Raw genomic sequence first — 17,436 nt, 5'->3', positions numbered from 1 at the left:
CAATGGACCCAAGTAGTCATGGACTGAAAACTCTAAAACTGTGAGTCAAAGTGAAACCTTTTTCTTTATAAATGAATCTTAGGTATTTATAACAGTAGTGGAAAACTGACTACTGCAGTGATCAAATGATGGTGTCAGTATTTTCTTTATTACTATAATTTGTAATAGTTGACTGATAGTTCATGTTGCTTTGATTGTAGGAAATCATTAACATCAAATGCTAGCAATTAAGCTTGTCTTTAAAATATTATTTTTATAGCTTTGTTTCAATGTCATTTACTTAATAGAGGAAACTTATTTTTAAAACACATTTATTCAAATATTGTTTTCTAAGATTGTATGCTGCATCATGATTACCTATACTTGTTAGGGAAGTGGAATCAGTGTTTTTAATACCAAATGGATTGACTCAGAGAAAAATGACATCTTGTTGATTTAAATCTAGAGTTAGAAAATAATTTCCACCGTTATATTTTTATTTATGATCTTAGTATGACAAAATTTTAACATTATAATTCAATAAATACTAAATAGTTTCTCTGGTGTGAATAACAAAGTGTAAATAAAAATCAAAATATATAATTGGTAATGTGATATAAGAAGAAAAGGTGTAAAGGAGTAGGGGAAGTGGGAGGCATAGGAGAAAGGAAAAGGGAAAAGAAAAAATATGAAAAAAGGAAAAAGTGGAAACAAAGTCTTTGCAAATAGGGAAGGGTGGAGGGGGTGAAGGGAGGTTAGGGGAATGGGGAAAAAATTAGAACCAAGACACATCATGTAAAGGTACAAGATCCCAATGATGAATATAACAATAAACCTACTGAAAAAAATCCTATCCTCAATATTTTGTTGAAATAGTTGGTAATGTAATTTCAGATTACAAAAAGTTTTATATATATCAAACAAAAAATTAGCCACCAAAATTGTCAAGCCAGTCAAAAAAGCATGATGTAATAATTTTGTGTTCCTCACGATGCATTCCAAGTTACCAAGTTTCACTCTATCTACATCAAAGTATTCTCTAAGCCATCCATTTGTTTTCTCCCTTCACTGTCAATTCACTATGATTTTTCCCAGGTTACTACTTCAGAATTTTAATTCTGTTTTTGCCTTCTGTCTCATTTTCTTCTTAATGGAGTCCCTATTGACCTCTCTAGAAACAAAAAGCAAACAAATTAAAAAAAAAAACCCAAAAAACGATGCCACACTACTGGTTCATCAAATTTAATTATTTTCTTTGAATGTTTGAATAATATCCAGAGTGCTTAACATAGTTTGTCATTCTAGAATTATTTGACTCTTGCTCACATTTCTGGTATGAGCACTGAACACTTCCCACATACTGTTCTTTTAGTTATACCAGACTTTCCTATTTCTTGAAGGACTCACTCCTTCACCCTGGATTTTTAATAGTTTCAGTTGCTGTAAATAAGGAGGGGCAGAGCAATGAAGGGAAGGCAAGGGAATGGAGAAAAAATAAGAACCCAGTTGTATCATGTAAGGTACAAATTCCCATTGATGAATGTCATTGTCTTGTATTGCTAAAATGTACCAATAAACTAAATGAACAAGGAAGTATAACTGACATCTAAGTGCTGACCAAAATCTTTTGATGGGTGTTTACATTTTGAGAAGTAGTATGAGAAGAGACACAATACTCTTAAAAACCTCAGAAAATACTCCCCTTCACTTGGGACACATTAATCTCATCATTCTTGCCATTCCTGAAGCAGCTCTGGAAGTCCTTTTTGTCGAGCGTTTTTAGTTGCGCTGTTGTGACTACTTCAATGTCATGAAAATATTTAGAATATGTTCAGCAATTTGTGTCAAAAGAAACAACAGTGTGTACTTATCTACTTTATTCACTGGATTTGGCACTGTAAGACTTCTGGCTTTCCCCCAAAATCAGTGATCATGAAAATTAAATGTCTCACATTGACTCAGGATGTTGACATAGCCATAAAAGCCCAACTAAAGATACTCATGAAAAAAAACTTTCAGAACTGTTTCAGGAAGTTCAAGATTGATGGGTTAAATGTGTTCCAAGAAAGGGAGAGTATTCTGAGGGGGATTAAGAGCAACATGTAATGTATGTTTTTAAACATTCACCATAGATTTTTATTACATCTTGCAGCATACAATCATCCACTTAAAATGCAAGATTGAGTGGCTTTTAGTGTATTCACAGGGCTGTACAATCATTAATACAAAATTTTAAAAATATTTTCCTTATAGCCCAAAGAGATTCTACACTCATTAACAATAACTCTTTTTGGCCAGCGTGGTGGCGCTCGCCTATAATCCCAGCACTTGGGAGGCAGAGGCAGGAGGATCACTGTGAGTTCGAGACCAGCCTGGGCTCCATTGTGAGTTCTAGGTCAGTCTCAACCACATATGTGACTCTGTTTTTTGGTGTTGCTGGTACCAGGGATCGAACTCGAGACCTTGTACTTGTGAGGCAGGTGGCAGAAACTCTGAGCTAAATCCCTGGGACCAATTAATAGTAATTTTTAAGCTTTCTCTATTCTCCCCTCAATTCCCCCCTTTTCCCCTCTACCCTTCAATTGTAGTCGAGCATTAATATACTTTATTATCCTGTATATTTGTTTATCGAGGACATATCATGTAACGAAATGACGTAATATAACTTTTTGTGTTCTTTGACTTAGTATTATCAAGTTAATTCAGTGCTGTAAGGTATAGTATTAATACTCTATTTGTTTTTACTGTCAAATAATGTTTGAGTGTGTGGATATTACCCAATTTTATTTATCCATCTCTCAGTGGATGGACTTTTAGTTTGTTTCTACTTGGCTATTTCAAGTAGTGCATCTATGAGCATCTGTGCACACGTTTTTGTGTAGACATATGTTTTCAATATTTTTGGATGCATAATTTACATTGGGAGTGCTGGGTCATATGGGAACTTTATATTTTACCTTCAGTGGTTCTGCCAGACTATTTTTTAAGTAGCTGCATCATGTTACATTTCCATCTGCAGTGTATGAGAGTTCCAAACTCTCCACATCCACGCCAATATATACTTTTTTTTTTCTTTGCAATAGTTTCTTTTCTTCCTGGAACACAATCTCTTTTTATGCTAACCTCTTCTTTCTCTTTCTGAAGGCCTATGAATCATCCTTCAAATCTTTTTGAATGTTACTGCCTCAGGAATTTGTTCCTGACATCCTCAAAGGTCTTTATGTTACCCACTGGCATGGCACCAAATGTTTAGCATAATTTGTTAGAACAGTCTAATGGTTTTTCATCCTACTCGCACTATAGCTACTCTTGTTTTTGTGGCTGAATCTGAACTTCTGGAATAAAAGTATTTACTTGATTGATACCCAAAATAATTGCTAAATGACTGGATAGAAGAAAATCTGACTCCAAAATCTTTTCTCTCTAAAATTCAGCAACTATTAAATTACATTTATAATTAAAAAATCTCTTTATATCTTTATAATCGCAGTGATCCAATAAAAAATTTCCTTGCCCATCATATGCCTTTATGATCCAAAGTACTATTCATTCTCAGACCATGACAAACACCTTCACAAGCAGATTTTATGTCTTTGCTTGTGTATCTGACATGCCCTTTTCTCATCTCTTCCCTTCTATATTATCCTATTCCTCGTATAAAATCCATCTCAATGCCATCTTGTTTTTGAAAAATTGGAAAGGAAGTTTTATATGCCTCTAGCATTGAAGCAATGATTATGTGGATGTCTGCAATATAATATCCAGTGCCTCTTTTAGACATGTTTCAAAATATAACTTTGTATAAGCATTTTATAGCAGATTTTTGTGTTTCAGTGTCAGTGGATTAATTATGATTGCCTCAGTAGAGATAAATTCAAAGGGAAGATACTGTGAATCTAGAATAAAAAGGCATCTATCGATAGTCTACGTCTGTCAACTATAACTAATGTCTTTACTCTTTACTGGTGTTATCTAAAAACTGACAGCATTAGCCGATTTTTTGCAGTTCCCCTCTGTTTCTTTGTTATGCATCTATAGTATGTTTCATTTATAATAGTTTATTAAGTATTAAGCATCTTTACCTTGTGCTTGAAATGTTGAATCTTTTATGTCAGAAATAGGATTTAATTGCTTCTGAAAGTATGTAGTTAGCAGAAAGAATATGCAGAATAAGAGATGGAAACAGAATGTGAAGCTTTACCTCAATTCTGAAGGTAGATATTGTTCAAAACTGTATCGCATAAGATGTTCAGTACACTAAGAAAGCTTGGTGAATGTTAGCAATTACAACAACCACATAAGAGCATAGCTCCTATTTTACTCATTCTTTGTTTAGTCTTTCTTATATTTTATGGCTAAAACAACTGCTTTTATATTAAAAAATCTTTCTTCTTTGATTGAAAAAGTATTAGTATTTTTCCAGCAATTTGTGCCTATTAGCATATTTGAAATGGAAGAGAGTAGTGTGCTGCTTCCTTTATATTGTATAATGTAATTAGATTATTTGCTAAAAATTTACTTTTCTGAATTAACTCTCTTTGTGGTTATTATTTTTCCCTTCAGAAGGTCTTAACTGATCTAATATTCCTCCAGTATCTTTGGCAACTATACGAAACTCTCATGGTGGGATGAGTCAATGTTTGTGCCAGTAGAATTTTAGAAATTGTAGGCATAGATAAAGGAATTTTCAAAATTGAAATTCTAGGAAAAACTCTCATCTTGTTATCATCACTGTTTGTATTGTACAGATTCTCCTGTGGTGTGAAAAGATGCGAATTTCTATCAGTTTTCTTAGATGAAGTTATGCTGTCATTTGAATGGGGTCATTGATCAAAAAAAAAAAATTCATGTGTTTCTGGTAAAGGTGAATGAGGGCAGCTACTGTGTGCTGGAGCATCTTCTGTGCTGCCACTTGTCCTCCTAGGAAATTGTGGGTATAAAATCTCTGCTTATTAAAACTTCAAATTAATATAAACAACCATAACAGAATCACTTTATGTACCCAAAATTGTGTTCTGTCTTTTGGGATGGAGTGGCTGAGCGAGCCCCAGAGCCTGTACAAAGCATGCCTACAACGAGCTCGGGTTGGTGGAATCTGTGGGTGGCCCCTGAGAAGTTGAAGTTGCAGAAGTGTCCGATGCTTATTTGAATTAAGATTACAGCTGCCTTTAGTACTGTGAGCATTGAAAAGCTGATAGTACCAAGGTTTCTTCCTCAGAGCTGGTGTCAGTTTTAAAATTATGGTCTTGATGTCTTATCTGTGGATCAGCTAGGCTTCCAGGAAGACATGGCTCTACAATATAGATATTTACATATTTACCTGTGCCACTTTGCTCCCTAACTCATTAGCATAATTAAAATTATATCATGCGAGCTTTTCAGAGATTTAATGGTTTGAATTTGGGTGCGAGTGAGAAGTAAAGCTTAGTGTTATTTACCATCTCACTGTGACACTTTTTTTTAACAGCCATGCAAAGGTGCGGGTGACATTTGAAGAATAGTTAACTGATTTGGAAGAATTTTTTTCATAATTCTAGAGGTTTTTAAAAGTATGAGTGGGCTTTGCATAACAGGTGGTGAATGACAGCTGGTTGGGCAGAATACAAATGAATTTATGAGACACCTCCACATTATGAAAGTTTCAAAAACAAAATGTGTTGGATCTGATGCGTGACAATGCCTGTGAAATTTTCAATTACTTTATTTCCTTTCTTTTTCAAAGTTCTAGTTATATTTTTTCTGTAGTTTTAAAATTTGATATAACTAAAATTATTTAAATACAATTACATTTAAATTTAAGATGATAAATAAGACTTTTAGTTAATGATATAATTATATCTTTAAATGTATTAGTGCACTGTATATTTCAAGGTATCTAGAATAGAGGATTTTGAATATTCTGAGATGGCAAATGTTTCATGACTGCTGATTATCCTGATCATTATAAGGTATACACATAATGATGTGTCGTATATTTCTGTATATGTACACGCAATTTTAAGTATCAGTCAGAAATAAGAATTAAACAACTAAATAAATTTCAGATAGAAAAGTTTAAAAACATCAAGCAAACTTTATTATTCTGACTTGTCTCCTTTTTTTTTTTTTGTTCTGGGGATTGAATATAGGATCTTGTTCTTGATGTCATTTTTAGAGAAACTAATGGAGAAAGACATTTAAGTTGATAAACTCTGAAAATGAACTTCAAATATGACTTCTGATCTCATTTAAACTATTATCACCTTTAAATAGTTAATAAAAAGTTGAATATTTTAAAAGTTTTTAATATAAGATCTTGAAAATGTTCAGGTCAACGTTTTAGCTCAAAGGCTCATTTACTCACTTATCATGTTAACTTTTTGGTATGAAATTCTGTTGGATATAAAAATAAATAAACCAAGTTAAAATTATCATTCAGCCTCTCACTTTGGAAAAGCAATAAGATAAAATGTAAGTATAAATAGGCATATCTGATAATTAAATGGTACTGTAATCAGTATGTCCTTAGAATTTAGACCACTTTCAATTATTAATTGTTGAAGTTTAGACAGGGAATGATCCCTATACTGTAACTTGACCATATTATTAATAAAAGAATGAAATGGAAATTCACAGAGTGGTATAACTAAACAGTTAGACATGGAAATTATTGAGAATACGTAGAGCAATAAATATTTACTGGTTAGAAAGGGCACTGTAACCATGAGTAGTGTTGAGATGCAGCTGGAAAAGAATATTGGTGTTTCATTGGTAGGTAGCAAAGGCAAAATCTAAAGACGAGGAGTGGTCCAGTTAGTTAAAATAAAAGATGATGAGTGTAATGACTTCTTTATATAAGTACTTTGAGTTTAAACATAGTGTTCGTGTGTTTATTAATTGGATAAATGTGTTATTTTATTTAACTTTAACTCCCCAAACAACTAGATGAGTTAGGAATAATTATTTTCATTGTACAGGTTAGAAAATAAATGAGAAAAAGGCAATTAATAAGTTGGCCAAATCCATACAACTGATAAATTTTAGAAATGAGAGGTAAGTCAGCTGCACTAGATTCCACTTTCTATTCTTTTAACCACTGTATATTCTGTGTGCTCCATGAAGGGAACTCAAATACTTATATGTTTAAAGATATACTTGTAATTAAAGAATTAAAGTGCAAAGCAGGGAAACTAATTGAGAAATATAATGAGCCAAAGCCAGTGTCAGATCTGCCTCACAAATGAGTTAATATACCTGCCTGGCAAGCGCAAGGTCCTGATTTCGATATCCAGTACCGAGAAAAAAAATGAGGTAATACAAAATCAGTAATTCACTGGGCTAAGGCCAGAAACTAAATAAACAGTTAGAACAACTGTCATTGCTAATATATAAATAAATAATTCTGTGCTATATTCATGATATTAGTTAATGTACATAGAAATGAAAGCTTATAGTGGTGGCATGTACCTAAAATCCCAGCACTCTGGGAGACTAAAGCAGGGAGATTATAAAATAAGCCCAGCCTGGGGAATTTAGCAACTCGGTGAGATCCTATCTCAAAATGAAAACTAAAAAGGAGAGGGGATGCAGCTCAGTATGAAGGCTCTGTGCTCGAACTCCAGTACTGGGAATAAGATTAAATAAAATACAATAAAAGCTTGAATCATTATTCCTATTCATGAATGGGCTCTTGTTTTCTAGTCTGTTCAGTCTACCTCTAACCAATCTGTTAGAATTCATCTAGTTTATATATGCAAATCTGTTCATTTATATGGTCTCATGATTTTTAGAGGAAAATATAAACATAAAGTGAGAGAATACAAGCCATATTTGACTTAAAAATTTATACTGCTACTTAAATAAATAAATATAAATGAATATGTATACTTAATACATGATTATCATAAAAATGAGATATTCCCATAGACATACGCGGGAGTGTCTCAATATATATGTTCCAAGGCACAGTCGTATTGTAGATGTTGGTCATTTTAACTTGGTTACCAATAATTCACTACAACGTTTATATAATTCTGCTGACCCAGTTCAAATACATTATATGTTAAATAGAAGCAAACATTTTTAAAGAGAGACCAATCAACATATTATGATCAGGGAAGTCTTTTTGTTCTAAACTTTCACACAAATTACTTCAGGAATAAAAACCAACATATCCACCCTGAATCTCCATCTTTGCCACATGAAAAACAACAACAAAAAACAGCAAATATTTTTGTTTCTTGATAAATACAGTCCATATGTTCTTTCATATAACTGATACTCATTTTTTTTTCAGTCTGAGTCAGGTACTACTATGTGGTTTTCATGAGCCTCATAGCAATATCTGGCTCAAGGAAAAACCATATATGATGTTCTGGTCCTATGAGATGATATTGCCTACTGACATCGTGGCCATGTTAGTTTTTTAGGTACACTCTATGATAATTTCACATCAAAGGAATTGCCTGACAATGAAGTTATCAAAACATAACTCCATTGTTGTAATGAAGTGATGCATTAAAATATACAATTAAATCATTGAACTGTCTCTCATTTTAAAATCATACAATTGAAAGCCCAACATCCACTGAAGCTACATGTGACCGTGTAGCACAGCTCTGGCCAGTGTGGACAAGCCAGAACACTGAGGGAAGGTGTGTGTTCTGACAGAATGGCTTTAGGTCACTAGAAGAATGTCATTTGCACTCTACCATGCACTACTCCTTTCCTTGTTGGGCAAGCAGGCATCATGTGTATTTTAGTTGTAGCATATTTTAATTCTGAATACAAAAGCCAGGCAAGAGAGGTAATAAAAGATAAATAGAATCTATACTGCAGATGTTGTTTGAAGCTCCCAGACAAGCCCAGAACTGATTATTATATGATAAAAATGAAGCTATTATTTTTAAGACACTGTTAATTTTTGATTAATAAATTTGTAACAGAATAAATGAAAGTCTAGGATAAAACATGGGTATAGATGAGTAAAAAGCTAGCATTTTTTTCTGTTTTACTAAGCTATGTTCATATTCTTAAAGAACTCATAGATTTCAGGGAAAACTAGAATGATAGAGGGTGTGATATTATTATAAGTATAGTTTCATAAACATTTTTTCATGTGACTCTTTTTGACAATTGCCTGGATTTCTGAGAACTAACTTGGCAGAATTTAGTTGCCCCTTAATTGCTTTTCAAGCTTTCTCTGCTCATCTATTTATAATGTGTAACTTAGTAGGTATGATAAAATTTTGATCATAGGAAGAAGGAAAGTCTTCAAAATGTTTAGAGAAAATAAACTATTATGTGAAATATATTTTTTACTAATATCTTTTTATATTCTCAGAGTTCATAGAATTACTTTATGTTTAATAAACATTAAAGAATTATTTAGAACTTCAAGTAATTTATGTCATTAAAGTAGTTTATAAAATAGCATTTATTCTACATCAATCTCCAAATCAGAGTAGCAGTAGATAGTTGTAGAAATATCAGTTGCTTTCTCATAGATTCTCTCTATATAACACCAATAGTAGGTTCCAATTGACATTTTACTATTTTGCTTCAAGCTAAAGGCAGATAGCTGTGTAATATAAAGAGAAAATATTTTACCAGTGTTCTTTTAAAAATCAAATCATGGTTTGCATTGGGTTTTTTGAAATACATGTGTGTCTGTTCTTTACTTTTAGTATATATATTTTTTCAATCTCTGACTACAACTCAACTCAAGTGTTTTTGGTCATAGAGTCCTTTAATATAACAGAAGACAATTGTAAATACAAATTCTAATCTAGCAATTATATTTTTGAAGGTTTATAGGAATTGATAGTAAAGCAATAATTAAATGACCAGGGTAGAAAATATTCTAGTCTGATTTCTTTATCTCTGGAAATTCTAAATCTGAATATTAAAGCTAGGATAAAATATAAGGTTGCATTTTAATTTATTATACCATCTCCAATAATGAAACCATAATCATCCATGAATCTAACATCTATTGAAATTAAGGTTGAACTAACTAAATACACCATTATTTATTTTTAAGTACTAATCATTTCTTAGCATGTACCAAAAAATGGATGAAGATATTTAATCTGAAAATATGACTAAAAATTAAGTCAGCGTTTAAATTTTTTTTTTTGTATCAGGTATCGAACTCGGGCCCCTGTGCTTTCAAGGCAGGTGGCAGAACCGCTGAGACAAATCCTTGGCCCAAATAGGTTATTTTGTGGGGTTGCGCTACCAGGGATTGAACTTGGATCCTTTTGCTTGTGAGACAGGCAATGGAACCACTGAGCTAAATCCTGGCCCCAAGTCAGCTTTTAGAGAAATAAGACACTATGATAATTTATTTGGAGGAGAGTAATTCTACAAGATCATTAAATTTACTTTTCTAAAAGCAATCCTCTTTTGCATTTGCAAAGTATGTCTACTTCAAGGGGCCTAAAGTGCTTTTTAAATGTTGTTTTTATTGTTGCATAGTTTTCTGTGAAAATGAAATGATTCTCCTTTCTAAAAATGTCAATGCAAAGATAATTTTCTCTAAGGGAATAAGTAACCTAACACTGAATAAATAACCAAAAAAAATCTATTGTTACCCTTGCCTGCCTCAAAATATGTAGTCAGATCAATGCTCCCATTGCACTTTGCACTAGTCTGAAATCATTTGATGACTTTGATCAATTATGTGTATAACATTTTAAAAGAGATTGTTGATCAAGTCTAATTTATCAGTTCATATATTCTCATTCCTTATGATGTATGTGCATGATTATATAACAGTAGTTAATCATATATTTAATAATTTAATTAATATCTGGTGGTGACAAATCAAATGTCATAATAAGTATGTATACACATAAGGAATTTGGAGATTTAAATAAATGTATGAGTATTTTTACCTTTGTATAACAAATTACCACAAATGTATTCTTTGATCAAGTCTTACTAGGCTGAAACCAAAGTAATAGCTGAGAGTGTATAAATTTAGGTCATGGTTTTCTGCATAATGTAACTTAACCAAGAAGTAACTACCCAAGATATGCATAGACTACCCTCATAGTAAAAGGTATACGAGACCAGGAAGAAAGAATCATAAGCATCAAGGCCATCTTAAAATTCTGTTTAGGGATACTTCTACAGAGAAGGGAGTATTGGGAAATAGTATTGGGAGATAGGAAATTTAGTTAGATATTTTCTTTGCATTTAGACAGGACCTGCACAGCAGGAGCCAACAAGGAGGACAGTGGAGGATCTAACATAGAGGACAGTCAAGACACATTCACTGAAGGCCAGCATCATAAAGAGAAGCTACCACACCCACATAACATAGCATGAATAGCAGTGATTGATGTTTTAAATAGGTATCAGTCACCTGGGTGGGGGACCAACATTTTCTAAGAAAGATCCCTGATCCAACCTTTACCACTAAAAATCCTTGCTCATTCCTTGTAAGCTTGCTATGTGACTTGTTTCCCCATTGGATTACCATTTAATTAATATTACCTAAAAGACTATACTTGTCACAATCATATTGGTTGTTCATAGTTTTGGCCATTTGTGATTTCTCCTTGGATCGGTATTTTAGCAACTATACTTGTAATCTCAGTAGTTGACTATAGTTTTGTTGGACCTTGAACCTACCTCACCTTGTGGCTTTGTCCCATAAAACACCTTTAAGAAGTTGGGTGAATGGGGAAACCCACTTTCTGGTCCCCTTCTGCCTCTCTTAGAAAGAAGCTATCTTTCTCTCAATAAATTCTTCCCACTCTTAAAAAAATAGGGACACACATACACACACACATGCATACATGCACACACACAGGAAGATGATATCAAGAACTCATTTTTAATATTGTTTCTATTTCTTTACTGCAATCTCCCACATGGAGTTGGAAAATGCCATTCCATTCCAGCTACTTGGAAATTGTTCTAAATATCTGAATACTAGCTTACATTGAAAGATAATTGTATGCCAAACACTCTTCCAAATTTTTAAAGATATACTAACTCATGACACACAGAAACTGAGAGCTAGTATTTTATAGTTGATAAAAGTGAAGTAAAAAAAGATTGTTTTTCTTGTAAGGATCAAAATGCTAGTAACTTATAATAGATTAGTATACTCACATGTTATATACTCAATAAATATAGTTATTAATTTGTTTTATATGATTATTAGAAAAGGAAATATTACAGAAAAACTGAGAAGAAAACCTGCATTTTACTCAACTAGCTCTGTTGCTTTATTATGTTAGAGCTGCCCTGGAGCATACAATGAGGAAACTGATTCAAAGTAAATTTTGTGCAGCAGTGTTGTGTCATGCTTCCAAACTCAGTGAATTGAGTAAGAAAACACAGAGGAAGGAGGAGGAGGAGGTGGAGGAGGAGGAAGAAGAAAAGGAGGAGGAAGAAGAAGAAGAAAAGGCAATGTTATAATACTTGTGAAAAATAAGGGCGTCCAGCCACCATATATATGGAATCACCATTCTATTTAACAAAAACAGATAGTATATGAAAAACGTTCAACTCTGATTTATTTAGTGATATTACTGAATTTTGACCTCATGGAAAAGAGTACAACAAAAATCATGCCAAATCATGCTTTGCTTCTTTCCAAATTTGATTTTGGCCCTGCCAACAGAAATCTGGGAAGTGTCCTCAATATTCCCTAAGGTTGATTGTGAGGTAGCCATAATTGTTTCTTTCCCTGACTCCCACCACCCTGTCCTCTGCTTCCAAGTGTTCATTGTCTTTTAAACACACTTTTTTCACCAAGGCAAAAAGGACAAAGCCCAATAAATAGCTAAAGAAGTCAGGGTTTGGCTAATGGGTAAAAGTGGCATTACACAGAAAGCATAAGATTTGGTAGACAGGTGACATGAGAACCTTAATACCCAAGATATAATGCAAAAGGAAGAAAACTTAGAGGAGGAAATGTCTTACAAAGTGCTTTTTTCATCCATTACAGAAATTCAGAAGCACAGAAAAACAAGATCATGTTCCTGAATTAATATTTTGTAGGACCTATTGTAAAATTTTAAGAAACTCTTTTACATGCCCATTAATGTGGAAGAAAATATAATTTCTTTATCAAGAAATGTAGAAAATGTTTAGTTCTTTGATTTAAAAGGAATAGGATGGAAACTAGTTGAATAACTCTGATAGAGACAATAATTCTATGACACATTTTTGAAGATAATTTGATTTAAAGACAAAGAAGAAACACATCAGCACACATCTACCACATTTTGTGAATAAGAATGCAATTTTACCCCTTTGACCTTGCATCACAGAGGAGCTCAGCTACGTGGGCACCAGTACAGTGGGGTTTGTGCCTCCCCCTGCCACCCACCCCTCACTGTGAACAGAGAAAGAAGGCCTCTCTGGGGCTCCAAGATGAGAGTTGAAGCCCACTGGAAGAGTGAACCTCAGGGGACAGTTGCTGGCTTGCTGAGACTAATTAGCTTAGACATGCACACGCCTGCCCATGTTGTCTATTGTGTCAACAGAGGCATCCCCTGAAGGAGAGCCTCTATTTCTATTTGTATTTTTTATTTTCAAAGTAATATTTTTGATTATCTTAAATCATTTAAAAATTTCTTTTTCTTTTCTCAAATTTTTTACTTTTTTACTCTTTTTCTTATCTTTTCTTTCTCTCTCACACTCTTCCCCCACCATTATCTTCATTACTCTCCCTTTTTTTTCCTGTTCCTATCCTAATTTGAATTTATTTTCTTTCTTTTCTTTTTCTTCTCATTTTCCTTCTCTCAATTGTCATTAGTTTTAAAAGAAAGTGATTGCAGTCTCTAGCCACCCTATTGATGTTAGTTTGCTCTGTTCTTAGGAATATTTTGTTCTGTCTTCTCTTCAACAGCTTCCTAGAGTTTGTGTGATCTTCCTTTGTCCTCTGACCTCACTTCTAAATTTTTCTCTATCCTATCTATCCCTCTCTCCAGAACTCCTTCTAAATCCCCAACCGGAAGTACAAAGTTGCTATAGTAAAGAGTTTATTCACTATAAACATATTTTGGGCTGGTCCTCCATTTTGATTTCATTCACATGGTTAAAGTTGATAGATTAATAACTACCACATATTGTCATTTTCTAAGCTGTTCTTATTGTGTGGCTGATTGTATCACTTGGGCTAAGGTTTTGTGATTGATCTAATCAGTTGTTTTACCTGGTATAATGAAAATGAGTTTGCCTCAGAGACATTAGAGACTCAAAAACCTAAAGACCAGCTATATCTGGAAGATTGAAGTATTAACTCAGAAATTAGACCAAGGACAGTACCAATGACAAAAATAGAAATGAGAAGGCATTTAAACAAGACATAGACACAGACTTCCACCCCACCAAAGGTAAACTCTGGGGAAAATGAGGTGGAAAAGTCTGACAGTCAACCATCTGGTCACCCTGAACTGGAAGTAAAACAAAAGAAAACAAAAACAGAAAAATGAGGCTCTAGAAAAATTCAAAACAAATAATTTCCCAGATAACCACAGAGATGGTAAGAAGAATGAAAGACATGATTAGAGGCTCTAGAACAGAAACAGATAAAAAATAGATGAGCTCAAAACCATGATAGAAACCATGAATGCCCAGCATAGGAAAGAAAAGGAAACATCAAATGTCCAATATAGAAAAGAAATAGAATCCATGAAATGGGTTTAGTATCCAGGAAAATAAAAATGCTATAAAAACATTTGTAGCAGAATGAATGAATGTGAAGATAGAATTTCGGATATAGAAAATAGGATTGTGGTCAGTGACCAGGAAAAAAAGAGATCTTTTAAAAACAGTACAGGACCATGAGAAATAAATCCAACTCTTAGATGACGAAACGAAGAATAATAAAAGACTGACAGGAATCCATGAAATAGCAGGAGAAAGTACAAATGACATAAAAAAATTGTTCACAGAACTAAAGACAGAAAACCTCCCAAACAGAGGGGAATAAGTTGACATACTGATAAGTGAGACATATAGGACTCCAACTAGCCATGATCAAAAAAATCTATACCTAGACATATAATATTCAAGATCTTGAAAACCCAACAAAAGAATGAAATACTACAAGCAGTTAGGAAAAAGAAACAAATCATACACAAAGGAAAGCCCATCACAGCAGACTTTTCAACACAAACCCTCAAGTCAAGGAGAGCTTGGAGTGAGGTATTTTAAGTTCAAAAAGAAAACAACCTCCAACCTAGACTTATGTATCTTGCCAAACTATCTTTCAGAATTGATGGGGAAATAAGATACTTCCACAACAAAGAACACTTGAAAAATTTTCATGAACACCAAACTGGCACTCCAAACACTTCCATACAACATCTTGGAAAAAGAAAATGAAGGCCATAACTCCATAAGTGCCAACAGACCAAATATACCAGGCAAGGCAAGAAAGTAAAGGGAGAGAGGAAAAAATTTAAAAAATAAAAGAACTAACAACAGGAAAATAATCTGTCAATGGAAAGCCGATACATAACATTTATAATGATCAATATTAATGGCCTCAATTCACCAATTAAAAGAAATAGGCTGACAGAATGGATTAAGAGGCAAAAATCTAACAGTTTGCTGTATACAAGAAACTCAATCCATAAAGAGATTCATAGACTGAGAATAATAGGATGGAAAACTGTTCTCCATGTGAGAAGAGCTCGGAAAAAAGTGGGGATAGCTATCTTATTTGCATACAGAATATATTTCACACCAAAAATAATTAAGTGAGATAAAGAATGCCATACATCCTTGTAAAGGGAACAGTACAAGAGGAATAAATGACAATCATAAATATATATGCACCAAATACTAATGCCCCAACTGTACAAAACAAATATTAATGGGTCTGAAAAATGAAATAAGCACTGATACAGTTGTAGTAGGGGACCTCAAAACTCTGCTAACATAAATAGACAGATCATCTAGACAAAAAAAAAAAAAATCAATGGTGAAATAACAGAACTGAACCAAGCAAGCTACCTCATCTTTGACAAAGGAGCCAACAATCCTCACTGGTGGAAAGATAGCCTCTTTAATAAATGGTGTTGGAAAAACTGGCTTTCTATTTGCCAAAGATTAAAACTAGATCCCTACCTTTCACCATGCACTAAACTAAAATCCAAGTGGATTAAAGATCTAAGTATCAAAACAGAAACACTAAACTTACTGTAAAGTAAATTAGGTAGAACTCTCAAAGACACTGGCATAGGAGAAGACTTTATGAACAAATCTTTGGCAGCATGAGAATTTACACAAAGAATAAACAACTGGGATCTCATTATATTAAAACATTTTTGCAGTGCAAGAGAAATCACCAACAGAGCTAAGAGTGAACCTACAATGTGGGAAAAAATTATACCAGCTATTCCTCAGACAAAGGACTATTATATAGAATATATAAAGAACTAAAATAAATTAGACCCCCCAAGTACAAAGACCTCATTCAATAATTGGCATCTGAAATGAACAGACATTTCTCAGACAAAGAAGACAAAGCAGCAAATAAACATATGAAAAAATGTTCAACATCACTGGTCATTTGAGAGATTCAGATGAAAACAACACTGAAATTCCACCTCACCCCACAAAGAATGGCTGCTATCAAGAAATCAGCCAATAACAAATGCTGGGTGAGCTGTAGGGAGAAAGGAACCCATCTCAATTGTTGGTGAGAGTGAAGACTGGTGCAACCACTGTGGAAATCAATATGGAGATACCTCAAAGAACCAGGATTAGAGGTTCCATTTGACCCAGTTATCTCTCTGCTGGGTATCTTTACAAAAGAATTAAAAGAATCACACCTCAGTGATATATGCACACCCATAATTATAGTGGCACAGTTTGTAATAGCTAAAACTTGGAAACAACCCAAATGCCCATCAACTAAAGACTGGATAAAGAAGATGTGGTTTTTCTATAAATGGAGTACTACTCAGCCATAAGGAATGAGAAACTAGCAACATTTATAACTAAATGGATGCACATCGAGGCTATACTCTTAAGTGAAACAAATAGGACACACTTGAGTAAATACCAAATAATTTTTCTCATGTGAAAAACTAAAAATGTAAATAAGGTTCAAATGGTATGAGTGGGAGTGTGAAATAAAATGAAAATGGCTGAAGGGGGTGAAAGAAGGGCAGGGCAGGGATATGGGGGAAAAAAGCAAGAACCAAGATATATCATGTAAAAGTACAAGATCTCAATGATAATTTTAACTATCGATTGCTTTAAATGTACTAATAAGCTTAATGAAAAAAATGTAATTTTAATCTTGCTCAAATCGGTAAAAATTTGAAATTGGAGCACATCCCATAAAGAAGTGTGTTTTAATTGCTAAGGTTAAAAAATACAAATATAAATTTGTGAGATGCAAAGCTATGATTAAAATATATATAAAATTGACATAGAACTATTTGGTTAGTAGAACTGCACAGGAAACTATGTTAGTGGTTGATAAACTTGGCATCA

This window comes from Fukomys damarensis, unplaced genomic scaffold (assembly GCF_012274545.1).
Source record: "Fukomys damarensis isolate Sample0158 unplaced genomic scaffold, DMR_v1.0_HiC HiC_scaffold_11, whole genome shotgun sequence".
NCBI lineage: Eukaryota > Metazoa > Chordata > Mammalia > Rodentia > Bathyergidae > Fukomys > Fukomys damarensis.
The sequence above is the reverse complement of the archived record's forward strand: the minus strand, read 5'-3'. Positions refer to the sequence as shown.